Source organism: Podarcis filfolensis (genome assembly GCF_964270895.1).
Source record: "Podarcis filfolensis genome assembly, chromosome: 6".
In the NCBI taxonomy this organism is placed as follows: Eukaryota; Metazoa; Chordata; class Lepidosauria; order Squamata; family Lacertidae; genus Podarcis; species Podarcis filfolensis.
Genome location: NC_139609.1, coordinates 66,998,437 through 67,025,985, shown reverse-complemented (window position 1 = coordinate 67,025,985; position 27,549 = coordinate 66,998,437). Strand labels below are relative to the sequence as shown.

The 27,549-nt window shown below is 45.3% G+C and overlaps 1 protein-coding gene across 4 annotated transcripts in view; it reads left to right on the top strand.

Annotated features, from left to right (window-relative positions):
* SYT2 (synaptotagmin 2) overlaps window positions 1–27,549 on the top strand; it is a 151,638-nt gene that overhangs the window by 63,516 nt on the left and 60,573 nt on the right. For 2 of the 4 annotated variants that reach the window (XM_083617536.1, XM_083617533.1), the window contains exon 2: window positions 4,061–4,101. The exons of 1 other annotated variant lie outside the window; for it this stretch is intronic. The gene's annotated coding sequence lies outside the window, so the exon portion shown is untranslated. Of the gene's footprint in view, window positions 1–4,060; window positions 4,102–21,554; window positions 21,683–27,549 lie in introns of those variants that run through there. One more of the 4 variants, XM_083617534.1, reaches the window with a different exon arrangement.

Sequence of the window (27,549 nt, the reverse complement as noted above, 5' to 3'; positions counted from 1 at the left end):
GCAGCTGCAGTCATGTTTGTGCTACTTCTTAAGATATTCAGGTGATGGATTGGAAGGAACTGAGGTGGATGGGGGGTTTATGCATTGAAATTAATAATAAATAAAGTAGCGCACTGACTAGCAGACCAAGGAAATTGTCAGAGCGCGCACACACACCGCGGATATGCTGAGCGTGCTGTTCTTTGGCAGACTGGGTACATTGGAGGCTGCCATGCTGATCAAGCATATTTCTGAAACCAAGGGAGCTGTTGACCAGCCCTAGGTCACATTGCAGCTCATGGTGGGAAGTGCTGGCAGCACTGGACACAAAAATTGGGGCATGGGTGGGCATTGACAGGGCAAGCACATTTTGAGGGGATGGGGAAATCAGCTTTGTCCCACCTGAACATTCCCATTGATTTAGATTTAGCTGACATTCATTCAAGGCAATGTGCTTAAGATTGCAGCCATTTTTAAAGCTCCAGTTTAAAGCTCTAGGGCACCCAGGGTTGAATTCCTGCTAAGGAACTAAGCTTACTGGGTGACCATGGGAAAGGCAGTATCTTTCAGACTAAACTAGTGAGGATACAATAAGAGAACTGTGTATAAGCCACCATGAGCTCCTTGGAGAAAAGTCAGGGAACAAATATGTAGAAAAATGGTCTCCACGTTACTCAATTTTTGTGTCACTTCCAATTCAGTTAGCTCATTAACAGAGATATTCTCTGGATGCTTCCAGGGTTCTTCTATTAACTTGGGTCCAGCTATTCAAAAGCTCCTGAGCAGCACATCTTTTTTTTTCCCCTCCTTCCTTACTGCATTACCTCATTTCTTTCTATATCTGACCCAGATTGCTTCCTGCAGTTGAAGAATCAGGTTGCCTTTGATTGACCTGGAAACAATCATGAGTTAGCAGCTTTACTTCTTCCTTCACCCCCCCTAAAAACACCCTGAATCTTAATCTGTTGTGCATTTTCATCCAAATCTTTCCAGCCTTTCTTTCACACACACTACAATAGCGCTGTGCAGTTCTGCTAAATTCAGTGTGCCAATTTGCGCACCCTGGAGATTTGACCTCATACTTTCCAGCCAAGGCAGAGCCCATTGGGACTTATATTGATGGAGTGTGCAGCAGGTGTAGTTATTTTGTGTAGCTGTCACAGATATCTAGCTGGACATCAAACTAGTGGAGTCCAATTACTGAAGCTTTGCAGCAGGTCTGTTAGAGTCTCCACGCCAAAGCAGTGTTCTAAACACACATACTTGATGGCATCAATATATGTGGGGCTTATTTGAAAGTCTAAATGTTAAGATTTGTATATGTGCTGTAAGCCGCCCAGAGTGGCTGGGGAAACTCAGCCAGATGGGCGGGCGGGATATAAATAATAAAATTATTATTAATTTTAAGGTTTGACACATATAAGCAGATTCATCAGAGGACTGGTTTCCCTCTAAATTAATTGCCGTATTGTGTATTGGCATTTTAGTATTTTCTAGTTACCAGAGGGTTTGTTATCTAGACGGTATTTAAAATATGGGTCTTATGGCCTAGAGAACATCAGCATGTTCAGGATTGTTTGAAGTACTGTATCTGCATCCAAAGCAAGAACAGGGAACCTCCAGATGTGGCCCTACAGTTGTTGTTGGACTTGATAACTCCCATCAGGCCCAGCTGGTGAGGGACCAATGGTCAGGGATGATGGGAGTTATAATCCAACATCTGCAGGGCCACAAGTTCCCCATCCCTGATCTAAAATAACAACAAGAACAACAATTTATGTGTCAGCTGAAAGACTAAAAGATTGGTTTTAGCTTAAGCTTTCATGAACTGCAATCCAATTCCTCAGATGCATTAATGCACCTGATTTGGTTTGCTTGCAAACCAAAGAATTCATCCTGATCCCATATATGGCAGGAAACTGGTGCCAGTGCCAAAACCATATTGACCAACAATACAATGTAGGTACCGTTCTCCACACACACTGGCACCTTCATAGTCACCTTTGACTGGACTTAACTGTCCAGGGGTCCTTTACCTTTACCTTTTCCCACATACCTCTGCTTTGGCATTAAAGGAAGAGGTATGACCATGAGGTTGGACCACCCAATCTCATCTTGATATGCTTGCAATGCCACCGTGATACTAACTGCAATACTAACAGCCATTTCCCTTAGATTCCACACAATAAAAGCGCTGCAGAAATTGTGGTTGTTTCATCAAGTTGGGAGCAAAACCATCAGCATGTAGCTCAGATGAAGCCATGGGGCAGCAATCAGAAAAGCTCTGAACAACCAAATACAAATCAGCCACTGATGAGTGTGGGCATGGAGTTAAAGGGGAAGAATGCAAGGATTATTCTTGAGGGGGGAGAGGAGAGGTCGAATTAAGAAAGAGTATCTTTGTGCAACAGGTGATCACCTCAACCCTCATATGGTGTGTGTATGTGTATGTGTACACACACACACACACATGGGGCCTGCCCCCCCCCATTTGCTCTGCTCCACTGGCCCAACACCAGGCACATTCTTCATCATCGCTCTGCAGGAAGCCTGCAGAGAAAGAATGGATTTCTGTAGATTATAGCAGCTCCCCTTCCTCAAACTGCAAGTCTTCTCTGCTGCAGTGGGCATAACTGGAAGAGGCCAGCACCGCCCTGCTCCCCAACCCACATATTAGGCAAGCCAGGTCGGCCTCCTCATCCAACCAAACACTAAGAAACTGACCTGGCATGCAGCAGCTGAGGGCTGGCAGGCAGAGGAACGTCCTTGTTTTGGGGAAGGGCCAATAGAGTGCACAGTAGAGTCCCCCACATCTGGCTTACGCCTCTCTCGCATTCCTTCACCTAACCAGAATCACAGAAAAAGGCATTCCGCCCCCCCCAGCTAAGACCTTTTCTGAATGCAACAGCGACACCATTTTAGAACATACACGACACTGTAAAACCAAGGTTATTACCGTATTTTTCGCTCTATAGGACACACTTTTTCCCCTCCAAAAATGAAGGGGAAATGTGTGTGCGTCCTATAGGGCGAATGCAGGCTTTCGCTGAAGCCTGCAGAGTGAGAGGGGAGACCCCGCCGCCAGCCCCGCAAGCTCCGGGGACGTCTCCCCGCTGTCCCCGGACCAGGTCTGAAGGCGGGCGGCAGGGAGAAGAGCGCTTCTCCCCGCTGCCTGCCCCGCAAGCTCCGGGGACAGCGGGGAGGCGCAGCGCATCTCCCCGCTGTCCCCGGACCTGGTCTGAGGGCGGGCGGCAGGGAGAAGAGCGCTTCTCCCCGCTGCCTGCCCCGCAAGCTCCGGGGACAGCGGGGAGGCGCAGCGTGTCTCCCCGCTGTCCCCGGACCTGGTCTGAAGGCGGGCGGCAGGGAGAAGAGCGCTTCTCCCCGCTGCCTGCCCCACAAGCTCCGGGGACAGCGGGGAGGCGCAGCGCGTTTCCCCGCTGTCCCCGGACCTGGTCTGAAGGCGGGCGGCAGGGAGAAGAGCGCTTCTCCCCGCTGCCTGCCCCACAAGCTCCGGGGACAGCGGGGAGGCGCAGCGCGTCTTCCCGCTGTCCCCGGACCTGATCTCAAGGCGGGTGGCGGGGAGAAGAGCGCTTCTCCCCGCTGCCTGCCTCGCAAGCTCCGGGGACAGTGGGGAGGCGCAGCGCGTCTCCCTGCTGTCCCCGGACCTGGTCTGAAGGCGGGCGGCAGGGAGAAGAGCGCTTCTCCCCGCTGCCTGCCCCACAAGCTCCGGGGACAGTGGGGAGGCGCAGCGTGTCTTCCCGCTGTCCCCGGACCTGGTCTGAAGGCGGGCTGCGGGGAGAAGAGCGCTTCTCCCCGCTGCCGGCACCACAAGCGCCTGGGGGGGAAATAAAAATTTTTTCCTTTATTTACCCCCCAAAAAACTTGATGCGTCCTATGGGCCGGTGCGTCCTATGGAGCGAAAAATACGGTACTTCTATGGAAAGCATGCCTTCGATGGAGTGATTAGGTTGGTTTTGTTTCCACAAATAATTTTTTTTTCATTGCACATATCTGCTTTTGTCTGCTTGCTTGGGAGCTGAAGCTGACTTTATTTTTATTTATATATTATGCTTACTTACAGGCCATTCAAATTGTGATCCAGGCACTGAGAGCAGCCTGCTGGTGAGTACCCACTCTTCTTATTCTAGAATCTCATTCTAAGTGTTTGTGGTTCCATGGCTGCACTATCGCAATAAATAGGAGGATGTGTCTGTGAGGAGGGCACACTGTCATGTCTGTGCTGTTTTATTGAACCTGTGGAGGAACCATATGAAAGAGGCATTTTCCTCTGCCCCCAGCATAAGTATCTCATTATGAAAGTGCATACTCATTAAAATATCATCCATAATTGAAAGCATATTTTCCTTAAACCTCCAGGCAGCACCCTTACCATATTCCCAAACTTCTTGGATTTAATTAAAAAGAAATCTTACCTCCTTTAAAACTTGTTTGAGTTAGGTTATGTTGAGATCAGTTTCTCATCTCATCTGTTTCTCATGGAGTTTTTAGGTACCATACATAGAAGTTTTATCAGGCTGGCTCTTCAGGAGAGTTTGTTGGAGAGCAGCAGGAAATGAGTGGACCTCAGGACTAGGAGTGGGGAAGAATGAGGGAAACTGTAGAAGAACATCAGTATATCCCACTTGGTGAAAAAGTGATGTTTGTATTTTGAAGGCCTATTTAAACAATGCAGTTTTCAGAAGACCCCTAAAAGGAGGCAAGGGTGCTTAAAGCACATTTAACACACAATTAAGTGCACTCGGCTTCCCCCAAAGAATCATGGGAATTGTAATTCATGATCACAGAGCTACAAACCCCACTAGCTTGTTCTGAGAGACCACCAACACTGTAGCTTACAAATGCCCAGCCATGAACAGATTATATGAATATACTAATATATTTCTTCGCCAGGTTGTTACGTAGACTGGTATAATATGAGATTTAGCTTCCACCATTTCCCTATGCAGGCAATTACACTGGATCAAGAATAGGGAAACTGTGCCCCTCCAGATGTTGTTGGACTGCAAATCCCAACACCCTGTCCATTGCCCAACCACATCTGGAGGGCCACAGGTTCACCATTTCTGCCCTAAACAATGCTTTTTTATTACACACACGCACACACAAATCTAGTCACCTGCCTTTCCTCTTCATTTGTATTGTCATCCTGCTGTATATTTGCAGACAGCTGTTTTTTTCCAAAGGGACGCGGATGGTGCTGTGGTCTAAACCACAGAGCCTAGGGCTTGCTGATTGGAAGGTCGGCAGTTCGAATCCCCGTGATGGGATGAGCTCCCATTGTTCGGCCCCAGCTCCTGCCCACCTAGCAGTTCAAAAGCACGTCAAGTGCAAGTAGATAAATAGGTACCATTTACTAACATTGTACCGGATAACATATCACGGCTTTCCTTGTAACTGAAGCAAAGGTAGATCCAGACCCCAAAACTCCTCTCTGAAACGTTTCCTTCATCCTAGACAACAGCTCAGCTCAGCTCTTTAACTCTTGCTTTGTTATGGTAATGTTGCAAAACTGGGATATGAAGCTAGGCTGCCTATCATTGTTGGAGCAGGAAGAGCAGCCTCGGCCAATGCTTTTGGAGAAAAGAGGGAGGCTCAAGCTCCAATCACACTTATATGGGAGCAAGCCCATTTGAATGCACTGGGGTTTGCTTCTGTGTAATGATTTATAGGCTCCAACAGCACATGAAAGCTTTTTTTGCTGGGAGGAGCGGCTGCTGGATTCTATAAAAGAGGCAATAGCTGTGAAACCTACTGATTTATAGACATGAAGAAGAAAGGAAAGCAAACCCTTTCTGAGAGTGGGGTTGGAAAATATTTTTATGCCATATGTGGCTGCAGATGGGGGAGCCATAGTAATAATAATAATAATAATAATAATAATAATAATAATAATAATAAATTTATTTCTACCCCGCCCATCTGGCTGGGTTTCCCCAGCCACTCTGGGTGGCTTCCAACAGAAGATCAAAAATACATTAAAACATCAGTCATAAAAAAACTTCCCTAAACAGGGCTTGTTTTGTTTAGGCTTTAGCCAGTTTTGTTTAGGCTTTAAAGGTGATCCCAAGTACTTCCTTGAACAAGGTTCAGAGACAAATAAGAAGCCAAGGCAGTATTCCCAAGCATTCTGTTTAGGTGGGCTGGGGAGATCCTATGCATCAGCTGTAGCTTCCAAGATTGTCCTCGGGGGTACATATACTAATTCAAATGTCAGATTAAAGTTACATGTCAGTGGGAATATCTGAATCAGGGTAGCATGTGATTTAGAAGCTGAAGCTGTGGTTGGAATCAAAAGGAACACATATGGTTAGGGATGTGATAGGGTTAGGGATGCAGTGCATTATATTTGCAGTTGACACAGCTGCTCAGTCACAGAAAGGGAAGCTGAGTCCCTCCATTTCCTGATTGCCTGTCTCCTTTCCTTTGATCTTGAGGCCCTCTATGTACAACAGAAACTCTTTCTGCAACAACCCATATAACTTCAAATCACCAGATTGGGGTCCAGGAGCTAGGTTTGGGCTAGAGGCCATGATCACCCCAAGGAGACAAGGCATTAAGAGTAAAGTGGGGGAGCCACAGGCGAGACAACTGATGGAAGTACTAAGAATTACATAAGAATATAAGATGATCCTGCCGGATCAGACCAGTGGTCTATCTGGTCCAGAATCCTGTTCTCACAGTGACTAACCAGATGACTGTGGGAAGCCTGGAATCTGGTGCCGCTATGCAGGTTGACGGAGTGGAATATGATTCCACCTAGAGTTAGCAAACGCTTTGCTTTTAGCTCCGAAGACTTCCACATCACCAGCATCTTAGGATCTAACTCCAGTATACTAATAGCAGCATACTCTGTCAGACATGCAAAGCAGCCTCTAGGGTTTGTAGAGCTGACTATACCAGTTGGTGCTAGATCTTGCCATACTAAAACAATCACCACCATTAACCTCCCCACCCACCCGGCCAATAAGCAGCTTTGTTTGTTTTCTCTTTGTTTTCATTTGCATCTTACCATCACACAGTCTGGTGTGCCATTTGGCTTCCTGAAAATCCCAGCTTTTGGGTAGGCAGTGATGTGATAAAATATGGTAGGCAGATGATCTTTTCCTACAGAGATGAACCATAAATGATGACAAAGAAGACAGAACACATTCCCAGAGTGAGCATTTAGTTATATTTATTGGCTCATCCATTTAAGGCCAAGCAAAAGCAGGGAGGCTTGAATTCTGTCTCAGAAAAAGGCACTCAGTCATCTGCAACAGTCTTACTCTAATTTCCCATGTAAATGCCATCACAGTAGCACACGGAGCAGGGCAAGGCATCATTAATTTCAGAAACTCTCTTGCTTGAAGAGTCAAGGCAATACTGAACATGAGAAAACAAAGCTCTGAATTAAGGTCTTCCATATTAACAGGCTCCCAAACACCAAGATTGAAAAACCCAATAAAAGACATTTTATTTATAAATATTATTATTTATTGAAAGCATTTTTTTTTACCCTGCTCTTCACGTAAAAAAAGGCTATCGGAGCAGCTAACAAAAATCTAATCTAAAGAAACACAACACTCAAGGAAAGGGGATTGGGAGAGAGGAGCAAAAATACTGCTATGGATTTTGTGGGTACCCTGACTCCCCCATGTTGTGGGTGCCCTGACCCCCTCTAGAGTCCTGGGTGCTAGTGTTTGATCAGTGCTTTGAGAATGTAGATGAGCTGACAGCTGTTTGATAGTGTAAAAATGCCTGCCAACCTTTTTCTGCATCAGGGTATCACCAGGAAATATGCCATCAAGGGGAACAAAGGCTGATGATGGCCAGTCATCCACTCATTGGGGAAGTCATGACAATGACAAGGTTAAGCCTGTGTGAGACAGGGAGGGGTGGGATGACATAGACTGAAGGGAAATTGTGGCATTTTGCAAAAGGTTTGAAAAGTGGGGGAGAATTGGGGGCAACAGAACTCTTGGCCGCCTGGCTAGAGCAGGGTATAACAAAGGGACAGGCAGCATGACTGGTTCCTCTGTTTGTAGACCTAAGCCTGCTGCTCATAAGAAAGGAGCAAAGATAATAATGAGTTGTGAATGCTCTGAACACTCTCTCTCTCTCTCTCTCTCTCTCTCTCTCTCTCTCACCATATAGACACAGGTTGTCAATATGAGTAAATAAACCACGTAGCATAAAGACACTACAGTCTCCGCTGTGCCTAATTTCCAAAGAAAACCCCAGTTAAGTGCCAAGATCCCTGGAATCTCGCACCAATCCTGGAGATTGGGGTGACCCTAACAGTATTATAATGGTTGGCTTTGTTACCCAGACGGCTAGAATTATACATACTATGTACTGCACCTGTTCTCCTTATTTGCTGGCTTGCTCTTCTTTTCTTTCTTCCATTTTGCTGTGCCTCTTCTCCTGCTGCTTTGTCTTCACGAGTTCAAGTTTAATCTGATTCTTTTCACTTCCCTCAGGGCAAGATGGTTCCTCAGAAGCCCCTTGGGTGGCGGTTAGGGGAAGGAGGTGCTGCCACTGGGAGCTGGTGATCATACAATTCAACTAGTGCTTCAGTTTGCCTGTGGGCAAAACCAATAGTTCTGGATAGGGTTATGGGGAACAAATTTCAATTCAGTTCACCTACCACATTTGCACTTCCCAAAACAAAATGAAATGCACCCATCAATCAAAAGTCACACTACTGAGAATTTTCGCAAAATGAAATGCAGCCATCAATCAGAATTCATGCTACTCCAAATTTTGCAATGCAGCTCTCTTACCAAAGAGAATATTCATAAGTGTGGGGTGAGTATTGTGTGGCAGCTGTAATGGTGCTAGTTCTGCTGGTTGAAGTGGTCTGGTGGGCCAATAAACTGCTACCAAACCGTTAAGGGCTTCATACACGAATAGTAACACCTTGAACTTGATCCTGGCATGGGATCCATGGTGCCAAGCAGGAATGGCAGGATCTGTCAGAGGAGGAGCCCGAGGTAAGGGGTGGAGTTAGCTCAGTCAGGGATACGGATGAGGACCCTACCCATGGATATCAGATGTCTCAGAAATGGAGAGGGAGCTAATTGAGTCGGTCCCCACCTCACCTCCTGAGAGTGAAGTTCCCATGGTAGCCAAGGAACCGGTTGGTCAATTGGAGGAGCCAAACAGGTCAGAGGGAGAGTTGGACGCCCTAAGGATGCACCACGATCAGTGCAGGTGTGAGCAGACTCAGCACCCCTCCCCCCTAGGAGCGCATGACCGTAAGTTCAGTCTTGCTCGCTTGTAAATGATGGGCCCCACCTTGTTTCTTTAAAAGTAGTGCAGTGTGTGTGTGTGTGTGGTGTTAGGACATTTTTGCCATAATAATAATAATAATAATAATAATAATAATAATAATAATAATAGTAGAATCATAGAATCATAGAGTTGGAAGAGACCACAAGGGCCATCGAGTCCAACCCCCTGCCAAGCAGGAAACACCATCAGAGCACTCCTGACATATGGTTGTCAAGCCTCTGCTTAAAGACCTCCAAAGAATAATAATAATAATAATAATAATAATAATAATAATAATAATAATAATTTATTTATACCCCACCCATCTGGCTGGGTCTCCCCAGCCACTCTGGGTGGCTTCTAACAAAATATTAAAATACAATAGTCCATCAAACATTAAAAGCTTCCCTGAACAGGGCTGTCTTCAGATATCTTCTAAAAGTCTGGTAGTTGTTTTTCTCTTTGACATCTGGTGAGAGGGCGTTCCACAGGGCGGGTGCCACTACCGAGAAGGCCCTCTGCCTGGTTCCCTGTAACTTTACTTCTCACAGTGAGGGAATTGCCAGAAGACCCTCGGTGCTGGACCTCAGTGTCTGGGCAAAACAATGGGGGTAGAGACGCTCCTTCAGGTATACTGGACCAAGGCCATTTAGGGCTTTAAAGGTCAGCACCAGCACTTTGAATTGTGCCCGGAAACGTACTGGGAGCCAATGTAGGTCTTTCAAGACTGGTATTCTAGATCCCATTGATGTGTCCAATGAACCTTGTATCCTGAGCTGAGGCAGAGATCATTTGCTGATTTCTTTAATAAAATTAAAATTCTGTACTAACTGCACTTTCCAGGTCAAGTGCAAGGGAAGCCCCACATAAGGTATGTTGCAGTAATCCAGTTTTGAAGTCAGCAATGCCTGAACTACCAAGCACCCTTATTCCAGGAACATTCAAAGCTGTTGTAACAGGCACAGCTCCTAGTCACTGAGGCAACCTGGTCTTTTAGTACCAAAGGTGGATCTAGAAGCACCCCCAGACTGTGTACCTGCTCCTGAGTGCTGTCCCCATCTAGGACCCATTGCATTTCAGCACGGGATGAGCATGGTTCCTCTGTATATTTGTAATTCCTCAACTAAAATATTGAGACCCTTGTGGGCTGGTGGGGAAACTGCTTGAAAAATAGGATCAAGTCTATCCTTTGGCTCTTTTGATCATATAAAGGAAAGTATGAAATAGATTTTAAAATGGATTCATGCCTCCAGCATTATACATAAGGACTAACAGGATTTGTTATGCGGAATGCAACACAAAGGACTGAGTCTTCCCTTTTCACCTTTGATTCCCATGCTTTGTGTATAACATTCATTGTTGCAGCCAGACGGCATGAGCTACCTATGGGGACCATGTGGCGAGGCTCCTGGGATATTGGCTTTCTCTAGATAGCTGTCTCTGAGGGCATAGTACTGGGGACATAGTTCCTAAGATGTAAAGGTAGAAATAGAGACAAAGGGGAGAAAAGAATCAGAGAAAAGATGTGAAAAGGAGCCAATCATCAGGGCTGCAGTAACACGATTGATGGGAAAGCTACCCTCAACCTCTTCTTGCATCCTGGGTACAACAGGGTCTGGCTTTAGGTGGTGCAAGCATGGTCTCTTTCCTACCATATTTATATAAAAGTATATTTATATACCACTTTATATAAATAACCGAAAACGGATTGCACAAATGGAAGAAAATGCCACCAAATAACAGATACGAAAACTGTAAACATGAACACAAAAGCAGCAGTCAAAACCTTTAAAGCCACGCAGAGGAGGAATGTTTGCACTGCCTGCCTAAACACCACCAGGGATGAGGCTTTAATGATTCTTTGCCTTTATTGATCCGATTGCAGAGACATTGCCTTGCTTCATTCGTGGACTTATTATGGATGAAGAGGAACAGACTCCAATCACTCAGGAGAGGCACTGTGCCCCTGCAGATGGATCACCTGTTTCTTTAGCATTCTTCCTGATTTGCTTGTACAAAGCTTACGTGGTGGTCCGACTGTCTCCAGTCTTTATTCAGCATTCCTTCTGATCTGTTTACAAGGCACTTGCAGGAGCATTCATCCTGCACCCGTCCTTTACATGTATTCCAGCTAGTCGTTCTTTTCCATTCATTTCCCCATCACTTTTCAAACCACAAAAAGTCTCTCTCTGTGATTTTTAAAGTGGATTTGTTGTGCTAGAGCAACAGAGACCTTTAATCGGCTTTAAATGCACCAGCCTAGATTTCTGGTATACGAAAGGCAAGCTAGAGGTAGGCTAAAGGCACCTGTGGCCATCGGGAACACTGTGTGGTCCCCGCTTGAGAATCAGTGGCCAGGGGAAAGAATGAGGAGCCTTGTGGCATTTGATCTCATTTCCCATCATGTACAACTCAGATAATGGGTGCTTAGTTGTGTGTGTGTTTGGATTGGAGGAGGGGAAACAGTCCGGGGGAAGCTTTTCTTTGCACAAGATAAAATACCTTCAATAAATCCTAGATAACTTTGGGGGTGAGCATGGTTTTTATCACACAAAACCAGGCAGCAGTGGACCATCCCAGGGTAGCCTTGTGATTTTCATGAACGTGGCTTGTATGAAAATTGAGTCGACGAGCAGCATAGCTCGGAAAACCCCAGTGCTTGTGACAGATGGCAGCAATTCCAAGGATTCATAAATAGCGATAATTAGGGCTATTAATACTGCTCTATCTCATGGGGGGGCAAGCAAAGCATTCCCCACAAATGTCTGCAAAGCAATATGACCTTTGAGGACAAAGTATGTCAGGAAGGGCACATGCTTATTCATGCTGGTGCAAATCTTGTCATAAATTCATCTCAAATGGCTGGCCTTGAAGCAGTACCAACAAAATATCTTTTACATTATATTCCAGTGGATTGTACCGAGCCCCAAAGCCCTAAAGTTACTTATTTATAAGGTTTGTATTTCCACATGCAATCTACCTAAAACACAGTAAAACAAAATACACTTTATAACGCAACCCATCCTCCTTCCACTTAGGTCCCCCTTCAGCCACTGAGCAGCCTTGAATCATCTTGGCTTTCTTAGCCTCAGCTTAGTTTGCCTCAGGGCTCACCCTAGCATGGCCAAGTGAAAAAAAAAAAGAAGAAGAACAGGGCTCCTGTACCTTTAAATCATGGTTGTGTGCTTGTTTTCAGCCAGAGGGCCACATTCCCTTTTGGATAACGTTCTGGGGGCCACCTGCCACTGGGGCCAGGGGCAAAGCAACAAATGTGAATTTTACCTGTGGGCTGATTTCTACACGCTCACACACCCCTCCCTTTTATCATTCACTCTCAGACCCTCCAAGTGTCCCTATTTTCCAGGGACGTCCCTGATTTGGGGAAGCTGTCCCTGTTTCTGATTTGATCCCGGAATGTCCTGCTTTTCCTTAGGACATCCCTATTTTCATTGGAAAAATGTTGGAGGGTATGGAGCTGTCTAAAGGCAATCCTGTATAGGGAAGGTTGTTTTTTTAAATGTTTAAATGTTTTTATATATGTTGGAAGCTGCCCAGAGTGGCTGGGGCAACCCAGTAAGATGTGTGGGGTATAAATAGTATAATTATTATGGAACGGGACATCCCTATTTTCATTGGAGAAATAATGGAGGGTACACAAAAAGAGCTCAAGGAGGGCACAAAGCATGCTTGGTGATGGATGTGACCTGCCTCCTGGACCTCAGGCTCCTCATCCTTAAGCTACACCTTACAAAATTCCCTCTTCTACACAGCTTTTAAAAGTGCAGAGGGCCAGCCCTCTTCTCCACCCAGCCACCCTAGCTCACCATGCTCAGGAGTTCCGTATGAGGGATGTCATTGCCTTGTGTGGTGTAGTGGTTAAGAGCGGTAGACTCATAATCTGGTGAAGTGGGTTCGATTCCCTGCTCCTCCACATGCAGCTGCTGGGTGACCTTGGGCTAGTCACACTTCTCTGAAGTCTCTCAGCCCCACTCACCTCACAGAGTCTTTGTTGTGGGGGAGGAAGGGAAAGGAGAATGTTAGCCGCTTTGAGACTCCTTTGGGTAGTGATAAAGCGGGATATCAAATCCAAACTCCTCCTCTTCTTGTGGAGATTCTTGGTTGACAACAGGATATTGGGCCACATTTACAGTATTTATTTAGCATGTTTAGCAGCAAATGGTCTCAGGGCACAAATGAATATAACATGAAAAGCATACTTAAGAATATTTTGAAGGCTAAACTACATAGAACATTGTGTCATACATAAAACATCAGTTTTTAAAAACTACACGGCAGCAGGAAATGAATAAAGCAAATTCTGTCAATCAGCATTAAACTTCACACCTCCCGGAAGCCTGGGAATATGAATAACACCATAAACAAGGAGCCACCACAGAGAAGGCCCTGCAACACACTTGTGTCCTGTGGATCCCATTTGGCGAAGGGATCACAAGTAGGGCCTCATCTGCTGATCTTAATGCACGGGCCAATGTCCCCTTGTGCTAATAATATAACAGGGCTCTGCTAAATTAATGAACATTCCTCTCTTTATTTTACTGCAAAACCAAAGTCCTTTTAGACTGGAAGAAAATTAATTTAAACAGGAACTGGAAAAGTATGCATTTACAAATGAAGCTAATGTCAGTCATGCTCAGAGGAGACTCATTGAAATCAACATGCTTCAGTAACAAATGTATTGATTTCAATGGATCTGCTCTGAATATTACTTAGCTGGGTATCACCCAATGAGTTTATTCTTAGAGTAGAATCATAGAATCTTAGAGCTGGAAGGGACCTAGTCCATCCTCTGCAATGCAGGAATCTCAGCTAAGGCATCCATGACAGATGCCCATCCAACATCTGCTTAAAAACCTCCAAGGAAGGAGAGTCCACCACCTCTCGTGGGAGTCTGTTCTAGAATGCCAGGGCCAGCATCAGAACATAGCATCCTTAGGCACCTGCAGATGTTCCAGCACCCCAGCAGGCCACACCCATGAAGTCTGTCCAATATATCTCTAGGCCAGCGCTAGCCACCATTTTAATTTCCTACTAAATCCCTGCCTCTGGTAGTAGGTGAGCCCACTGGAGGGCCCTCAAAGTGCCCTGCAGACTGCTCAAACAGGAGTTGACATTGGTTTAATAAAAACACTTTAAGTTCATCCTTCTAGTTAACACGACACAACATTGCCTTGTAGACAAGCTTTAAAAGAAAGCCCAAAAGTCATTTAGCAATCAGTGATGGAGGGAAATGGATGGGAATTGTTTTGCTTTAGCAAAAAGAGACTTAAAAATGGGAAAAAGTTCCACCCCTAACTGCTGCTTCTCAAGTGCTGTCCCTGAGAGGCTGTTAGGGCATCAGTGCAGCCCCTCCATAATCAGAGCAAGAAATGAAGTGTCTTCACAAGCAATTTAATCCATCTGCTCAGTGGGGAAAATAAAAGGCGGTTCCAGTGTTTTCTAATTAAGAAGTTAACCACCTCCACAGCTGAATAGGCCCAGGCTGGCGCTACCCTGCAGGTCCTCATCCTGCAAGCAATCAGCTGTGTGATGAGTCTGGAAAATCCTGTCACATAGCTTGCTGGATGCCTTGCACTCCCCTTGATGTTTCGCTACCCTTCCTCTTTGTACTGTGTTGACATTCATCATTCGCCTTCCTTGGAAAAATCAATTACCATGCAGGAGCAGGTGGCTTCCAATGTATGCTGTGATGTGTATCACATAGCAGAGCTCAGATGGGGTTAGGAGTTGGGAGTTAGTGTGCTGTTGTGGCTGAGGGTGTGATCTGTACTCCAGGAAGACCTTGGTCCAAATTGCATCTTGGCCGTTCAACCCGTTTTCAGCAACTTACTCATGAAATATGGGGATAATGTTAGCCTACCCTATAGGACTGTTGTAAGGGATATTGAAATAGTGTAAAGGATGCTAAACCACCATCACTTATCAGGGATCCTGTAATTCCATCCTGCACTGTAGATTCTGCACAGTGCAGGCGTTTGGAATTATTGATCTCCAAGGTCCCTTCCTATTCTCTTATTCTACAGGTAAGCCCCCATGTTTGAATCAGTGAGAGTTTATGTCTCCCACAGCACCAAGAAAGTATGGGAATATAAAAAGGAAAGGAGAAATGTCATGCCATGTGTGCAGTAAATCTGTATGTCTTTAAAGGTGCCATGGGATACCTTTGTTTTATGTCTTAGCCACTCTTGGTGCAGCCCAGATGTAGACCACCCCCTGTCAATGTTCAATACAGTGGGGTGCATCTTAGACAGACAGTCCCAAAGGACAGAGCCAATTGTAAGTGCTCAAAGAATGGGACACAAAGTTGCTGCTGTGTTTGTACCTGCAATAATGGTACTGCCTAATTTAAAACTTCGTAGCAGTTATTCCTAGTGTGCTGGGAAAGCAAATATGGTGAGTTGTATTTAATTTCTATTTAAATTCTAGTAATTATGTATATATCTGCATATATACATATAAATCAGCACATGCAAATTGCATGCTCTCTTTTGTCCTCTTTTTCTGGTGATGCAAATCCTCCTTTTTGGCAGCGCATGGGCTTCTTACTTGTGATCAGTATAGACCTCTATCAGACTCAATGAACATATGAAGCTGTCTGAGTCCAGGCATCGGTCCATCTAGGAAAGTTGTTTACTCAAAATGCATTTGCTCTCCAGGACCTTAGGCATAGGTCTTTCTCAGATCTGGAGATGCCTGAAACTGCATTTATGATCTTCTGTATGCAAACCATATTTTCCTGAGCAATCTATCGCCCCTCCCCAGGAAGACATTAATCTTGCTTAGCCTATAGGTCCTAACATCCGCACAATGGCACAGGCTGAGCAAAATACACCATGTTTGGAAGTTCCAGAAAGACTGCAGCTAAGAATTCTAGGCACTGAAAATCTCCCACATTAACCCAGATCTCTGCAATTGCAGTGAAACAGCTGAAGCAAATTATATTTGCATTGGTCTCTGCTAGCAATCCAGTATGCTTCTGTATGGAAAACCCTTCACTTGTCTTTAGACCATGTTGTTATCAGTTTTTATCTTTGCCAACACTCCATCCTAGTACAAATCTTTGCACATTTCTGCATGCAAAAATGGTTATTTATTCTAGAAATAAATGGAGATTAATTTTTTTAAAAAAATATGATGGATTTGCACATTGCCATCCATGTGTATAACTCAATCAACTTGATGTAGTATGTGGAAAAATACAGATCTGAAAATTCCTTTTGTATGTACATTATGATGTGGTATTGGAGGTCTATGAGTTATTTTTCTATGTCTCTTTTAGTGCACAGGGTTACTAAAGGTAGGCATAGAATTAAAGTTATACACACTGTGGGAAATTGCAGTCAAACATAACTATGCCTGAGAGCTAGTTAGTGTATGAAGGGGTTGGGACCACAGAGTTCTGTTCCTAGACTTAACTAGGTCACACTCCCTTTCCTCCATAAGCGTCTTTCTTTTCCTTTCTCTCTGCACCACTTTCTCTCTGGTTAAGTTTGCTCTCAAACTTAGAACACATGTTTGGAACTATATTCTGTATTTTCTTCCTAATAAGAGTTTGCCTGTGTTCTCCTTGCAGATGCATGGAACAACACATGTATCAGACTTTTGAATCTGTAAGTAAAGCATTTTAAACTTAGAAGTGTGTGGTCTGTTCATTGCAAAAGGAGTAGAAAGAGGGGAGCCTTGTAAATGGGATAAGATAAGTCTAGTAACATATATTCCTAACACTTTGCTGCTGCTTAACTTTTGTGAGTTTAAACTTCTGCTACTGGAGCTCTCTCCTGTTGGAAAGTCTGTTCATGTTTTGAATCCAGACAGCCAGCTGATTCTTTGTTATCCATCCCATACACGCAGTCCACTGGGATTCATATATTTGCCTTCCCCGCACACAACTGCACATGTAATCTCATATTTGGTTTTCATGCTTTGCAACTGAAATACCATTCTTTTCTTTGGCGTTTTTGGCTGTGCACTAAGGCAAGTGAGAACTTTCCCCCATTTTGCAAGAAGTACAAAGAAATTAACCTCAGAAGACTTATGAACTACAGGACTCCACTCCTGTAATTTGTTTCTTGTTAAATTTGTGGTGTAGGCTGAGGCAAAAACTAATGCCAGGCTTAATAAGGGAATCTTGTGTCTCTGAGATGAGAAAGACCTTGGCTAGAATCAATTAGCTGCTTATGATCAAATCAATGGCAGTTTGGAATGGCTTCTCCTGCTGCTGCTGTACATCTCGAGCCAGGCAGCTTTATAGCCTGACCAACTTCCTTATAGCATTAGCTACATTTCTTCCCCTTATTGCATTATCAATTATTTTCAGAAATCAATTGAAATCAATTTTTCTGGATGTGGAGGAGGATTGGAACAGACTGTCCCATTTTCAGAAGGCACTTGTGTGACACCCAGACATAGAACCTCTAAATATTCCTGCCTAATTTCTTGCAATTTCAAGCACCTTATCCTAAATGGGAATTATTGTTCAGAGCAGAAATGTTGACCTTCTCGGTTCAGTGGCAGAGTACTTGCTTTGCATGCAGAATGGCCCAGGTCCAATCCCCTACATCTCCAGGTAGGGCTGTGAATGTCCACCTGAAATAGAATCATAGAATCATAGAATCATAGAGTTGGAAGAGACCACAAGGGCCATCGAGTCCAACCCCCTGCCAAGCAGGAAACACCATCAGAGCACTCCTGACATATGGTTGTCAAGCCTCTGCTTAAAGACATCCAAAGAAGGAGACTCCACCACACTCCTTGGCAGCAAATTCCACTGTCGAACAGCTCTTACTGTCAGGAAGTTCTTCCTAATGTTTAGGTGGAATCTTCTTTCTTGTAGTTTGGAACCATTGCTCCGTGTCCGCTTCTCTGGAGCAGCAGAAAACAACCTTTCTCCCTCCTCTGTGACATCCTTTTATATATTTGAACATATCACCCCTTAACCGTCTCTTCTCCAGGCTAAACATGCCCAGCTCCCTTAGCAGTTCCTCATAAGGCATCGTTTCCAGGCCTTTGACCATTTTGGTTGCCCTCCTCTGGACACGTTCCAGTTTGTCAGTGTCCTTCTTGAACTGTGGTGCCCAGAACTGGACACAGTACTCCAGGTGAGGTCTGACCAGAGCAGAATACAGTGGCACTATTACTTCCCTTGATCTAGATGCTATACTCCTATTGATGCAGCCCAGAATTGCATTGGCTTTTTTAGCTGCCGCGTCACACTGTTGGCTCATGTCAAGTTTGTGGTCAACCAAGACTCCTAGATCCTTTTCACATGTACTGCTCTCAAGCCAGGTGTCACCCATCTTGTATTTGTGCCTCTCATTTTTTTTGCCCAAGTGCAATACTTTACATTTCTCCCTGTTAAAATTCATCTTGTTTTGGCCCAGTTCTCTAATCTGTCAAGGTCGTTTTGAAGTGTGATCCTGTTCTCTGGGGTGTTAGCCACCCCTCCCAGTTTGGTGTCATCTGCAAATTTGATCAGGATGCCCTTGAGTCCATCATCCAAGTCGTTGATAAAGATCATAAAATCCTGAAGAACTACTGCCAGACTATACTAAACTATACAGAGCAGTGGTCTGACTCAGTATAAATCAGTTTCCAGTGTTCTAACTGCAGTGAACAAGAGAACCTAGGGAACAATCCTTTGCATGGAGCATATGATCACAGCCATGTAGACCAAGCCTAGGAAAGTTTTTATGGAAACACGGACACCTGAATTCAATAGGACCTACTCTCAGATGTGAACAGGACTGCACCCCTAATGTATCCACAGTGCTTGGCAAAAGGGATGGAAGGCATTTCTCTTGCTTCACAGCATGTTTCACCACCTTGGGCGGTGGGAGGGCACAGCAGCCATCCAGTTGAAACCAGTGTTGGAAATCAGACCCAAGCTCCTTTCCTGCGTTCACTTAGCAACATACAACCTCCAGCAGGGGTGATAATGTGGATGCATTGTGTGGTCCACTTGCTGCCCTCCAGATTTCTTGGCCTCCAACTTCCATCAACCCCAGCTAATGGCTAATGGTCAGGGGTGGTGGGAGTTGTAATTTATGACACCTGAAAGCCACCACATTGGCTACCCAAGTTAGAGTAATGAGGAAGCTTAGGTTCAAACAGAAGAGAAACGTTCAAATTAAATCTCAGACAACTGACCTAAGAGGATCTGGAGTTTTCATTATTTGTGTATCTCACTCTTCTACCATTTGGTATTGGGCAGGCTGTAAATATTTTAATAAGTTGTAAAATAGCAAAGTTACTAAAAAATTGTCCATAACAGGCAAACCCACTGCTAAAGAAAGGCTGTTATTCCCTGGCAAGTAAAATTGTTTCTATTTTAGGATATCTTTTTCTTCCTGACAGTCAACTATCCCAACATAGATGAGCATGCTGTTGATTGTATACACACATCATGACACACTAGTACCCCAACCTATGGTATTATTACTCCACTTACAAAGCCTGCATGGTGTACTTTATACAGAAAAGTGGGATGTAAAAATATTGTTTTGTTTTTTAAAAAATCTGTTGACAGTTTTTAAAGCAAGAAACTGAAGTTATATGAGGCATGTGCCATGGACCCACATGTGGATAATGTGCTAAGAAGCAAGTTGACACACAAACATTTCATCACTCCCCTCTATGCTAAATTAAATCAGTGCTTGACAACATATAGCAGCGTGATTTTCCAAACCAGTTTATACTGAAGCATTTGACATTTTTATTTGTTTAAACTTTTGAAACAAAGTTATAAACTGTTTAAAGTGCAGTTGATAAATTCTTGAATAAAATAGTGTTTATGGCTCAAATCCTATGCACAATTACCTGGAGGTATGCCAGCTAGAAGTAAGGTTACTTCTGAGTGAACATTGTGCTGTAAATCTCATTGTCCGATCTCTCAGCTGCGCTCCTAGTCCCAAATGTATAGGGATACCCCTAATTTAAGTTAACTATATAGAATTGTATTTTGCACATGCTCATAACGCTGTTGGTGAAATGTGCACCAGAATATAAACCAGTTCCTTATAGCAGATCACACATTGCACTGGAGCAGAACTGTGATTGCATCAATAATTTATATCTCACAATAAAAGAAATTGAATTCTCTGGACCATAACCTTTGTCAAGCTAGAGGGAGGAAAGGGGAAATGACTGCTGTCGCGCCCTTGTCTCTTTAACCCTGGGGGTAGGGAACCTCAGGTCTAGGGGGGGGGGGGAAATGCAGCCCTCAATACTGTCTGTGGGCCGCCAGCCCCCTTATAACCCTGCTTCCAAACCTCTGAGCGCTTTTATTAGCTGGTGTAGTGGTTACAGTGTTGGACTAGGACCTGGGAGAGCAGGGTTCAAATCCACACTTGGCCACTAAGCTCCCTGAGTGACCTTGGGCCAATCACAGCCTTACAGCCTGACCTACCTCACAGGGTTAGTGTGGGCAATAAATGAGGTGGGGGGGGAACCATGTCCACGAACTTGAGCTCCTTGGAGGGAAAAGGAGGGATATAAATGCAATGAATTGGGACGCGGGTGGCGCTGTGGGTTAAACCACAGAGCCTAGGACTTGCCGATCAGAAGGAGAAGGTCGGCGGTTTGAATCCCCGCGACGGGGTGAGCTCCCGTTGCTCAGTCCCAGCTCCTGCCAACCTAGCAGTTCGAAAGCATGCCAAAGTGCAAGTAGATAAATAGGTACCGCTCTGGCGGGAAGGTAAACGGCGTTTCCGTGTGCTGCTCTAGTTCGCCAGAAGTGGCTTAGTCATGCTGGCCACATGACCCGGAAGCTCCCTCGGCCAATAAAGCGAGATGAACGCTGCAACCCCAGTCGGTCACGACTGGACCTAATGGTCAGGGGTCCCTTTACCTTAAATGCAATAAATAAAGAAAACAAGAGCGTCCTTGAACTCTGTCCGGTGGATAGACGGCAGGAAGGGGTGTAAACTAGCCCTACAGTACCAAAGTAACGTTCCTATTCGCTGCTGTGCCCCCTGCTGCCTCGAGCTTCACCCACCGCAGGGAAAGGCATGTGGCCCTCAGTAGCCCTCAGGGAGGTTCCAGGCGCCTGCTCTGCCTGTCCCGACTTGGCCCTCGCCCGGGGGAGGGGCTGAGGCAAGGCCGCCCCCCGACCCCCTCGCCCGGGCCAGGAGTCCGCCTTCCGGATTTCCCGCCGGGATCACCCAGCGAGGAGGGAGGGAGGGCCAGGCCCATCCGCGCTGTGTGCAGCCGGATGTGAGAAGCATGACAATTGAGGCGGAGGGAGCGGGGCGCGCGGTGTGTGTTTGTACTACTGCAGAGCGAAGGAGGGAGGGAGCGAGGGAGGCCCCGCCGCCGCATCCGCCGCCTGGATGGGAGCTTCGCGAGGAGCCCAAGTTCTGCGACGTCCAGGCTGGCGCTGAGAGGAGTGCCGCCCGCCCGCCCACCGACCCACCCGGTAAGGCTGCGGCTCCTCGTGGCTTGTGGAGACCCCGCGCGAGGGAGGGAAGGAAGGCAGGAGGGAATCCCCCAGCAGTGCGGCTCTTCCTCGCCAGCAAAAGTGCAGCAGACCTCGAGCGCGCCACACACACACACACACACACACACACTCGCTCTCTCTGTCCGCCTTCTGCTAAGTGCCTTGGCAAACTCGGAGGCGAGGCGGTGGACTAGGCGGCGTGGCCGGGGAATCCGGCGGGAAGGCAGCAAGCGGGAAGGAGGGGGCCGGCCTTGGCGTGGCGTCCCCGGGAGTGCGGCAGGCTCTGCGGCGAAAGTTTGCAGGAGGCGGCAGAGGGCGGGCGGCCCGCGCTGCAGAAGGCAGCGGCGGCGGCGCCGTCGCTCGCCTTTTGGCGCCTCCCTGCCGGGACCCCGAGCCTGTGAAGGCTTCAGACAGGGGCTCAGCCCCAAATAGTGCCGCTGAGTATATGCAGAGTGTTTTCCGGGCCCCGCCCCACATACCCGCGCCTTAGCCATCCTGTTTTAGAAACGAATCCGAGGCTGCAGCAGGAAAAAATCAATGTCTTCAGTGGGTCATTTGCAAAAGAAGAGAGGTGTGCCTCGTCTCCAGCTGTCCGTTAGAAGCCATTGACACTGGGGGTGGGGGAAAGTTGGCACTCTGCACAGGCTCAGATGCATTTCACAGGTTGCCCGGTGTAGTCCTGGCTCAGACTCCTGAGGCTGCAAAGCCCGACTAGCCTGCTGCGGACTTATGAACCGGGGAGGGGGGTGCCTAAGAGGAAGCTTCGCTGCTAGTGAAGTGCTAAATTAAAGCCTGATGGTGCCCTTCAGATTCGCAGTACTGTACAATGCTATGTATGCCTACTTAGAAGCAAATTCCATTCAGTTCAATAGAACTTGCTCTCAGGTAAGGGTGTGTATGCAGAATTTGTGTGATGGGATATCCATTTTTCAAAAAAAAAAAGGGGGGGGGGAATCTCGCGATCTTGAACTTCCTTTCAATAAGGAGACTTTTGTTGTATTGGACCATATGGAGTTATGTTTATCTTGCGGGGAACAGATAGCAAGAGGAAAACCTCTCACGTTTTTAATTGCTGTGCTAGTCTTAGCCTTCATCCAGTAAGAGTAGCACAGTAGGGGATGGGGAAATGGCCTTGCTGCAAAGGGGAGGTGGTAGTAACTATGCTGAAACAGATCAACTGTGTGTGTGTGTGTGTGTATTTACACACAATTGTGCACTCCAGTATTGGGGAGGGAGACTGTACAACGTAGAACTAATTTCAAATGATGGGAGTGGGGAGAAGGCTTGCAAAAAAAAGAAAAAAAAGATATACAGTATGCAATAAATGGATAGCTCAGTTGGTTAGAGCATGGTGCTGATAATGCCCAGGTTGCAGGTTCGATCCCTGTAAGGGACAGCTGCATATTCTTGCATTGCTGGGGGTTGGACTAGATGATCCTCAGAGTCCCTTCCAACTGTATGATTCTATGTTATCTTGGTTGATTTTATCGTCTCCCTTTTAAAAGGCTCCACAAACAGTGTTTAAGGGATGGCACACGAAGAAGTATTCAGTCTGGTGAGGACCAAAAGGTTGTTTAAAAAGTAACCATTTTTTGGAAAAAGTTCACAAAACATCATTTGCATCGGGTAGGGAAGGCATTACATGCCACCAGGGATGTCACAGGTAATAGTGAATAAGTGCTCATAAATAGTTATGTGAGCATGCTCCATGCAACAATAGATGTGTGGTGTTAGGTGGGGATTTCATTGTCAGACCTATAAAATAACTCTTGAGTACTGGGAGGATGGAATTTTCTCAAAACAGGTAAAGTAGCTGGGAAAGATAACATTTGGATAACATATGTATTTGTATGCATGGTGAGAAGATGGATTCAGGTGCATTAAGACATCTGTCCAAAGATGCTTCTCTGTGGGACCATAGGCTTTCTCTTGCTGCCCTTCCTTACCAGACACTCTTTGCACAGGGTGATGGTTTGTTCTACACCTACATTGACCTGAATATTTCACAACAAAGGTCACTGTGACAGCAGGGTCCCAACTAGCTGAATCTACACCATCCCTTTTACTTCTAGATCACTGGTCCTCAGCTTGTGGATCCTAACTCACAACTGGGTTGCAGTATTTTAAAAGCTGGGTAATACCAGCTCTCATAAATCCTGGGTGTTGATCATGCTTTCTGGGGCTGATGGGAACTGTAGTTCACAATATCTGGAGGGCATCACATTGATTCTCTCCAATTTACATTCTGTTCAAGCATCCTTTATTGCATATGGTGATTACCGAAGGGATATATATTCTCCCCAAGTGCTCCGTCTGGGACAATGGTGAGTTAGAACTGAAACTGCTAACTCTCAAACTTTGTGTGTTCTCTTCTGTTACTAAAAAGCCCTTGGGGATAAAGTGTCCTAAAGGAATATGTGCTAGTGAGAACATGCCCCAAGTTAGAATTAGTTTATGCCTCCCTGGGGGGCATACTTTGCTTAGAAATACAATATATTCCACCATTGTGCTCTGCATCGCTAGAATCTCTGCAAATAGCTTCTTTGCTCCAAGGGTCTCAAAATGCTGTGTAAATGTTAACCAGTTGAGCCTTGCAAGCAATTAATTCCCCATGGTCAAGAGAAAATACTGATAAATAGTGCAAAGTTCAGTGGCGTTTTGGAATCTATGGGTTTTATAGTTCACCTGCAATTTTGCATTGGATGTAGCAATCATTTCTGGTTTAAATCTCTTTGAAATGAATGTGTTTGAAATGAAGTCTGGAAATGTTGGTCTGCAAGCTTTGCTAAGCTTTGCTAAGTGACTGGTGTGAATATTACATATTGCTTGATAGATTTACTCTGCAAATAAAAAGAAAAGTAATCCAATCCATGTGGCATATAAATTCTTAATAACAATAGTAATAATATTTAGGATTAGGTTAACACCCCTCTCTCCAGGCAGGGCTTTGTGGACCAGCAGAACCACCACTGCATGCAGAGCCTGGGCTCATATGGATAGAGAGGCTACAATCCTATGAACAGTACCTTGGGCATAAGCCTCATTGAATATCAGTGGTACTTATGTTTGGGTAAACATGCATAAGACGGTGTTGCAGGAAATAAATATATTTCAGTACTCTTGTTGCCTGGTTTGGCTAACTTCACAAATGTCTTTCTGACTTCCTGAAGTGCCATTTACCATCTAATAGCAGAAAAACCTGGAATGCCTTTTCAGATTAGAAGTCTTAGCAAGTGGGGCTGGAGACCTATGGTTGAGATTTGCTGCAAAATTGCATGCTTGTTTTTGGAGCCTCTAAAGTTCATAAGAACATATGAACTGGCGTTCAGAGGCATACTTCAACAGTGTAGGTAGCCCACAGCCATCATGGCTAGTAGCTTCTGATAGCCTTAACCTTCCATGAATTTTTCTGGTTCCTTTTAAAAAACCATCAGGGTTTTAAAGCCATCCATGTTCTAATCCATTCTCTTGATTCATGTACCCATTTGTAACCCTCCTCTGATTTATCTGGGTCTCTGCAGGTTCAGCCCAGTGCAGTTCCTTACCTAACGTGTAGAATTAAGACACTGTGAGCCCCAACAGCTTTGGAGAGTTCCTTGCCCCAAAAGGCATGGTATAAATTTGCTAAATTAAAATAAAAAATTTCCTTGGCTTTGCATATTATTTCTCAGTGGCATTATGCAAGTCACATGCAAAATGAATATGATATTTTAGTTCCAGGAGGCTGAGAGCTGCCTTCATTGGGAGATGCTCTGATATTCTGGGGTTAGCAATCACTAGCAATTAAACCTTGCTGAAGGTCAGGAAAACTGGACACAGCTTCCCTTTATATTAAATATGTAAATGCTGTGTAGGGTCTCAGGAAACCTGTGTCAGTGCCAGCTGTGCAGCTAGCCAAAGCATCCTTGGCCTGTGCACTCATTCATGAAGGTGAGATAAATCTGAACTAAGTTTTATTCTGTAACAGGAACAGGAGGAGGGCCATGGCTCAGTGGTAGAGCATTATTATTTTTTTGCAAGCAAAAGCTTCCAAGTTCAATCCCCACCATCTCCCGTTAAAAGATGGGAATGAAACCCTGGAGAACTGCTGTCAGTCAGTGTAGACAGTGCTGAACTTGATGGAGCAACTGCCTGACTCAGTATAAGGCAGCTTCCTATGTTCCTAGGATCTCAGAACCCTTGTTTGTTCAGGGTTCTGTCTAGTCTACTCTTCAGCCTTTTCGAAACCAGAAGAGTAAAGTTGTCCATCTGGGAAAACTTTCAGTTTCCTTAGGAAGACAAGGAGCAAATGAGACTCTGAAGCTACTAGAAAATCAGCATTTCTTACTCATGCTGGGGGACAGGCTTCAAACTTCCTCATGCATTGAAAAAATGCATGAGGAGTTGTGCTGTAAAGCCTCACCCGCTGAAACCGATGTGCACATGGGCAACATCACCTGTGTGTTTGGTGGCTGTGTGGAGGGGCCCTCCACATAGATTTTTATGGGTAGAGCTCATAAATGCAAGCAAGACCCTGAACTATTCCGGAAATGCCTTATTGTGAAGGAAATTAATGCATGGACATCTGCACAACCTCTGAATGTGCACCTAGCAGGAGGGAGGAGGGCCTTTGCAGTACACTCCCTTGGACTCTCATATGTTATTTCAGTGCATGAGAGGGTGTGAGTAAACTTAAGTGGAAATGTTATTACAAGCAGATCGCATCTTATGTGGAAGTTACATCCCTGGCTATTGCGTGTATAAGCAAAAGCACATAAAGCCAGAACACCACCCAGAAAACCATTTAAAAACCCTTAGCAAATCCCTCCAACCTTCTCTATAGCTCTTCAAGGCCTTCTTCAAATCTCTCCAGTAGCCTCTAATCTCTTTGCAACCTCCTTCACCCTCCACATTCCACTGAGACTCCAGCCACACCCAAATGCTCTCCCAGTGGCTGATGCGAATGCCAGCAGTTTTTACAGCTTTCCCATTCTCTTCCCCCCTGCATGCATTGATTGATTGATTGATTGATTGATTGATTGGCAATCCATGTAAAGCTGCAAACGCCTGAAATCAGTTTAAGGTCTACCAGTATTGTGCTAGGATGCATTTGCTAGCATCAGACACTAGGGGCTTCAGTAGCACCAGCTGAATGGACAGCTCCTCTGTATACAGATACTGCACAAAGGGACCTCGGAAGTGCACTTGAAAGACAGTGGACATCAAAGTGCTTCAAGTCAGAAGCCTCCACTTCAAGGGCAGCTATTAGCACAGAAATGATTTGGTAGCTGTATAAAAACAGTTCTAAGGGCGCTTGTATTCAACATTCTAAAACAGTGTAAAACTCATCATTATCATCCTAGCATACAAAATGCATCAGGGTTTGAGTTTTCGAAATAGTTGAGACATGAGAAAAGCATGGTGTGAGGCTAAATCTTATTAAGTAACATCAACACTATTATGGAATCAGATTTAAAGCAAGGCTTATAAAATTTATATTCAGATACGCATTACAGTTTTAAAACCAGGTGCTCATTTTTAAACAGAGTGCTAGCTACTAAAACCTCATCTCTTGTATGGCCTTGGCATACGTATTATAATGAGAAACTACAGTAGTGAATGCATTAAAGGCATTTATGTACTAGGGATGCAATCCTAATCTCCCCTGTGCTGATGACTGGCTAGGAGGAAGTGTGGGCCTCGTTCCACCAGTCTCCACTGGCAGAGAGGAGCACCACTGATGGGATGAGCTCACTGTAGCAGAGGCCTGACCTTTAAGGGTGTGAGGATAGGACAAGGAGGAGGAGAACTATGTATGTCACCTTGCACTCCTTGGAGGAAAGGTGGGATATAAATACAATAACAAA